At 33.0% G+C, this 7,181-nt stretch overlaps 1 non-coding gene across 1 annotated transcript; it reads right to left on the bottom strand.

Annotated features, from left to right (window-relative positions):
- Window positions 1-6,078: 6,078 nt before the first annotated feature.
- TRNAT-AGU (transfer RNA threonine (anticodon AGU)) lies at window positions 6,079-6,152 on the bottom strand. Its single transcript has one exon. It is a non-coding gene; the product is annotated as a tRNA-Thr (tRNA).
- Window positions 6,153-7,181: the final 1,029 nt, after the last annotated feature.

Genomic DNA, 7,181 nt, shown 5'->3' with positions numbered 1-7,181 from the left:
TTCTTCTTTTTTTTCGTTCTCATAAGTCACACTATAGTACAATTTTAATATCATTTATCAAACACATCGAATGTTCATAATCATTGCAATCATCGATTGCTTCTTTTCAATTAAATCCTTCGCAATTAACCAAATCGCTAACTTACACTCACGTTTCATACAAGTCTTGCAAATATTATTCATTAAAATTACTAAACTGATAAAATACTATTTACAATTCAGTTCTATTTGGTTATTGAGAAAATAAACTAAGAAAAAGAAATTAGGTATATTTCAATTATCAAAGACGACTGTCCAAATAAATTGATTTAGCATTTGATAAAATGTCACAAAAATGTCTATTTAACAAGTAACTGATTAGAAATTTGGAAAATAGAGTATGTATATTATTTTACGTAATCTTAATATTAATAATGAAGATAGCGATACGACGACATTTACGAGTTACAACTTTCAAGAGGAATATTTGCGTACATTCGTAAGAATGGAAAGTATAAAAGATTCTTTTTAAAAGAACAAAAGAAAAATGAAGAGTAAGCGAGAGAATACGTTACTAGGATGCATCGCCATAAGAACAGAAGGGTCGTCGATCGATCTAGGGGACTTCTAACCGCACTAGATGAATGTTTGGAGCGAGAACCACCTGCTTCGACACTAAACGTTAAATCCGTAAAATCCTCGAAATATTCGACGAAATCCGTGAAATGCCCGCAGTGCTCCGGATGATCAGGCCAATTGGCCGATCGCCAAATGAAATGTATATCCGGCATAAGTCTCCCCATTTGACCCGTTTGTCGTATTTACGTTCGTATGCCCTTCTGTGTTCCTCTATATGCTCGTCTCTATTGCTTATGTACTGTAGACTACATATGTTGCTGTACATATCGATATACATACTATATAATATATCGATAATATAGAATAATAAATTGTTTAATTTTTGCTAGTCGACTTACATTTTTGAGTTCTTATGCTATATTTAATTACATAGTTTTGTATGCTCAAAAATAATTATACCGTCTATCGCGATATGTACACTAAATGGTTTATTTTTACACGAAACGTAATGATTAATGGTAATTAATATTATCAATAATTTGAAAATTAAATTGAGACCAAATGAAAATAATTTTAAAAAATTTTATCAGGTGAAACAGTGTTAAAACTTCATGTAAAAAGATAATTGACTTATAGATATTTTTGTTTTTAATTAATTCATTAATACGATCATTTTATATACACGAAATCTAATCGATATATATTTCATTTAATTTTGGTTGTATAATGAAACAACTTTCTTAAAATCACTTGCAACTCACATCTTGTATAGTTCGATAACTTGAATAATCAACATGAATGGTTCCTATGAGTGCTGCTAATCTTGGATAAACAACGTAAATTGTTATCGCGAACAATCATTCCCAACCGAAATACAAGGGAAAAATTTATTTAAAATAAATACAGAGTGATATTCACATAACATTAACAATCACAATACATTTCCGTGTCATAGAAAACAAACAATTTTAATCAGGGTCTTGTATCACAGCATAAAAATCATATTAAAATATTAATTTATGAATATCACATCAATCCACGAGTATGAATATACAATTACATCGATAAAACTACAAATAGAATACAAAACAATATAAATACGTATCCCCACTTTCTTTTACTATTATTTCTTATTAAAACATTTTCTTCCCATTTGCATTTCATTTTCCTAACTTAAGCGTTAAATTCAAGTAAACCCTACTTTTCTAAAAAATCCATCTTGTAATTCTTATAATAAAATACATGGAAATAAATTTTCTTTGACAGCTAGAAAAATTGAGAAAAAAGATAAACATAGTTCTTTATCGAGATGCAAGAGTTTCGCGAAGAGCATTAACTTAGCGCGAGATTAAGCTACTTTATTTCATCCTCGATAATGTATCAGGTATCATTGCTATGTGTACGCGATTCTGCGTAAGTCAAATGACAGATGGGACCGCGCTAATCCGCCATTATCGTTGCCAATGATCGGCCCTGTGTTGAATACAATACTTTCGATTCACAGGGCTTAGGGATCCACCCCGTAGCTGGTTCAGTCGTTCATGAGCAGTCGCGTGAATCACTATAGATCGATCTATCCGTTCTAATCTAACGACCGATGTGTCGGAAAAAGAAGCATCGATTCGTGTAATTTTATGATCAGGTGCTATCCGTTGTTTTCAATAGAGCTGCTTGTCATTCTTGTTTCATTTTGGGATCTGAATAGCTACGGTATGCGAACTTCAAAGATAATCTTGAAAGCTACTAAATGTGTCTAATAACAATACTAACATATTCAATAATATATCTAAATAAAATTTAATTCCATATTCCCGGAATAAAAAGATAGAAAATTATACAATATCATTATCAATCCCCACCACCTAAGACTATACAACCGTTCATTATCCTTACCTCTATAATAATTCGAATTTTGACTACTTAATATTTCCGTTGGCGGTTATTTATAAATTTGCAACCCCCATTCGGTCGGGTACTATCGTACTACATGGAAGACCAATGCAAACAGTGGCTTACCACGTGCGATAGGTTCAAAGAGCAGGATCCTTGCTTCAACCACCAGCAAGGCGGTAACAAAGGGTCTTCGTCCCTGAGGGGTTTCTGCGTTTTGTCCTAGGAGGATTGCCAGTCTCACCCCTGCCAATATTCAAGGGCTGAGCGTTTAAATTATTCATAAACAGTCGAGTGATTTGTAGAATATAACTTACTATTACGTGATATAACGTCCCTGCTATATTCGATTTCGTCTCGGCAGTTTAAAACCCCACACTTTGTGACACCCTGCTTATGCGGGAAATAGTTGTAAACATACATGTACATATACTTAAAATAAATCGATATGAATAATTTTATACTCGTTTCAGTCTTCAACAAATTTTGACGGCTTCTTCATTTCATATAAATACTTTGAAGCCCTTAAATAATTAAATATTTTTACCTGTTAAAAAAGAATGTAAAGAACATCGAAGTATAAAATTTATTTCGTGTCAATTTAGAAATTGAAGACACGAAAAGATATGATTTTACTCGCACTAAAATTACTAAAAATGTGTGCAATATAATATATAGCGTTAATTGATATAGTACAATGTAAATAAATAAATATGTTTATTTATAAATATATGCTACTAATATATAAGATATATGCTTCCGCTTTTCTTAGGACAAGAAATTTTCGGTTCCATTGCAGTAGAAATTTCAAACACAGGAAACTTTTCACGGCATCATTTGTATTATAAAAAATTGGCTTCGTAACGCGGCGGTATAAGGGAAAATTACGTTTGTGTCGAAAGAGTTATAGACGAAGCTAATTTAATTTTCCCTCGTTTCCTTACGGTCCGCGAAAGTCTCTTTGTTCAGAGGGGATCCAAGATGGGAACCAATTCAGAATTCTGCTGACCAAAGGTAACGCGAAGGCGAAAAGTTTCCTGAAAGCAAAAAGGAATGCACGATATAAAAGTTTGCAGACCATTGTTTCCGAATTGCTGAATCTCAACATTGCACAAATAGCAACCGTCGTTCAATTTTGTCATAATTTCTGTTTCCTTATTTTACAAATATTCTTGTCAAAAAGTTTCTAAACCTTCAATTAGAAATTCCTTATTCGACGTTATCGCTTTGGTCCCTTGACGTCACGATTTTTCTTCTAAAATCTATTTTCTAACCCATTTTCATTGAGTTTCTTCTTCTTTTATTTCTTCATCCACCGGTAATTTAACCTGGTCGTGGTAAACTTAACGTTAAAAGTATATTGTATGTGACTCTTGTATCATGAAATAATTTCTGTTTTCTTTTATAATAGACACGTATAAAAAGAGTAGCCATCATTTTTAATAATAGATGACAGTTCTAATACGAATAGAAACCAATGCAAACATTGCTGTTCCTGTAGTTTATAATATACTCTATGTAAATATAATCCATATTCGGTAAGTGGAGAAATAATTGCAATTAGCGTGGACGTTTGTTTCTTCGTTCGACGTGAATCGATACATTGCTCTTTTCTGGTAACCCATTTTTCGCGAGGAGGAGCGTACCCGGCTATATATGTGACATTCTATCAGTTAAGCCACCCCACGTTGTCTGGTGATCTAATTTAATTGACACCCTAATAGCGAGCCTGCACGGCCGTTAGAGTTCCGGGTACGGTGCTCGAGCGTTCGAGGAGAAGGATGAAAATATAAGGGTGGTTAGCCGGGAGACGCATGGGGCGAAGACAATTGAATTTCATGGGGGTTTGGCCGCTTAACCAGCTAATTGGTTTGTTCATGTTACTGCAAGTACATAACTTGTCCTCTATCGGACGCGCGCGATGTCTGACTTTTATTTATCGTATCTCTCCCTCCTTTTTCTTTTTTATTATTTTTATTGAGATGCAGAGTATAAAGCCTTGATTTTATAAGGAAGAGAAAATTCTAATGACATTCAGTTGTTCATAAATGAAAAAAAATTATATAATTAATTATAATTTTATCGCGAATAAAATACGTATATAACGCCTAATTAATGTAAAATAATTTTCACACTGCACAGTATCCGTTAATACCAACCTTCATCTTTCCATTGCTTCCACTTGTTAATTTATATAATATTAAATATATCATAATTCGGACTATTATTTAATAATCATATTTCACTTGCAAACTATTCAAATTCATCGCTCGAAAGAACATATCAAATTCGAAACGACGAACGAAGAAAATTCGGCGAATGGGAAACTAAAAATATGTGCCGCGAGTGCGGTCGATGAATTAATGCAAGAAATCCTGACATCGTATTCATCAATAGAGCATTCGAATTCCGGTATATTCTTCGCGTCAAGTGTTGGCGAAGTTAAGCATAGACGGGGTTGTAAATATGAAGAGAGGAATATAAATAGAAATTGTAAATTACGCGAATCGGGGTTTGCCGTGTTTTCGCGGAGGGAGTAAATGAATTCCTCGCCGCCATTCCGCTCGGGCAAGCCGCTAAGAAGAGGAAACTGTGCCCCTTTACGGCACTTTCATGAAGTGAATATTTAACTTTACGTCTTGCGGGTTAAAAATGCTGACCCGCCGGCAGAGGTTTAAAAAGTTGGCGAAGTACCGAGATAAAAGATAACGGCTGATAAAACTTGCTCAAAGTTCCGCGACAGACTTTGTGGCACTCGCGTTAGGCACGTCGAAATTACACCGTATTGTTCCAATTAAAAAGTTCTCCTAGCCTTTTTATAAGCAATCATCAAGGGGCTCCCCCGAAATTTTATCTCACTGACAGGTTTTCGTATTTTTATCGCTCGAAAGATAACGATTATTGTCACTTGAAATTTGTTATATGTAGGTTATAGTTGTATGTTAATAAGTATCGTTAGACAGTAAATATTTTGATCAATTATACAATATTTATTTAAAATTCGCGTCTGGGAATATTGGCTAATATAAATTTAAAAAATTCATAGTTCGTCTCGTAGATAGCATTTAGCATGCAATTGTCGCGATTGTCTAGGATAAAAATATATGTTCGCATATTCTTCGTATGATAGAAATTTAAATGTTAAATTAATTATAAATTAATTGTAATTATTAATTTTGGCCATAGTGGAATTTAGTATATGTAGAGGCTGTATTCGTCAATATTAATTTTTATTGGCGATTTAATGAGGTAAAATTGTAAAAGAATTAAAATACTGATATTTATTAATATATTGGATACAGTGGTTGAATATGTTGAATTAATTTTTATATTCAAGGTATGAAGTAAGAAGGTTTAACACGTTGATTGCTACGCAATTTTTATTTTATATAATGCGTACAGTTCGCAATAAAATTTTCATTATTCTTGGGATATAAGAAATTATTAAACAATATGAAGAAAATATAGAGCACTTTTCATTTCGCAATGTTCCTTATCTCTTTACGTTGTCCAAATTTTCAAAATCTAGACTAGTGACCACAGTGGCAAACGTGTCAAAGTATCGTATTTTTCTTCGTCTTTCCTCAATTACGGGAAAAAAAATAAATTTTCAAAAATTTTGTTACCACCAGGCCCCGGAGGGATTCGAACCCTCGATCTCCTGTTTACTAGACAGGCGCTTTAACCAACTAAGCCACGGCGCCGTTGAAACGTGCTAAAATGTGCAAGTATTTTATTGCAATTTTGCATGATTTATAAATAGATTAAGATATATATAATAATCTAAAAATATTAATCACAGGTAGTTATTAGTTCTTACCGAAGAAAATAATATATACCATTCGATTATAATTCATTCGGTGCTTCGTAATTTCAGTAGAGTAACTCCTTTCGCTACTCGTAGCTTATGTTACTGGATATCGATAATTAATAAATTAAAATCTACACGTATATAAATAAATACGCAAAGAGCCTCAAATTAAGGTTACTTATTGAAAAAGGGAAAAATGATTAATCTCTTTCTCGAAGTAAAATGTAATAGGCCTCTATTTATTTAAATCTTTCGTAGCAAAATTTCGAGTGCACGTAAATCTATTGATTAAAAAATTCTAAACACCAAACTTTACTTATCACAATTATTATTCGGTTTGGTTTACTTTCATTTACATCAATGAAACGATATTTTATTCGTGTCGCATAGAAAAATTAATTTTCTAGTTATATAGTTACCCATAAGCATCGTATAATTATAATTAAGATGTATAATAAATAATACATGGTTATAAATATGACTATAATTCGACAAATCAAATACCGTGCATTATTAAAATCATAATTCGCTTTCATCCTTTGATGTAACTCACAGATACTTCCTCCTATTTCTATACACCAAATCATCAAATAAAACAACACTCGCGTAACCAGGCTATAATTTCTGTTTCCTCAATTTGATTGCCTCTTTTGTGAATAAATAACACGAGGTTGCAATCAAGATTCGCGGTATCAAAGGATCTCGTGATTAGGTCGAAGAAAGAGATTAAAGACGTAGCTGCAGGCGAAAGGATATTTCCTCTTCACCGAGTTACCTTAACTTCGTTAACTGATAATAATCCGCGAAGACTAGATTGCTCGTGCCACGATTCATTAATTTCTTATTAATACGGTCGTTAACATCGAGAACGCCGGACAAGCATCAGCCTCGAGCTTTTCAATACATTAAATCGGATTCCCCG

Source organism: Eufriesea mexicana, unplaced genomic scaffold (genome assembly GCF_001483705.2).
Source record: "Eufriesea mexicana isolate 0111107269 unplaced genomic scaffold, ASM148370v2 scaffold202, whole genome shotgun sequence".
In the NCBI taxonomy this organism is placed as follows: Eukaryota; Metazoa; Arthropoda; class Insecta; order Hymenoptera; family Apidae; genus Eufriesea; species Eufriesea mexicana.
The sequence above is the reverse complement of the archived record's forward strand: the minus strand, read 5'-3'. Positions and strand labels throughout refer to the sequence as shown.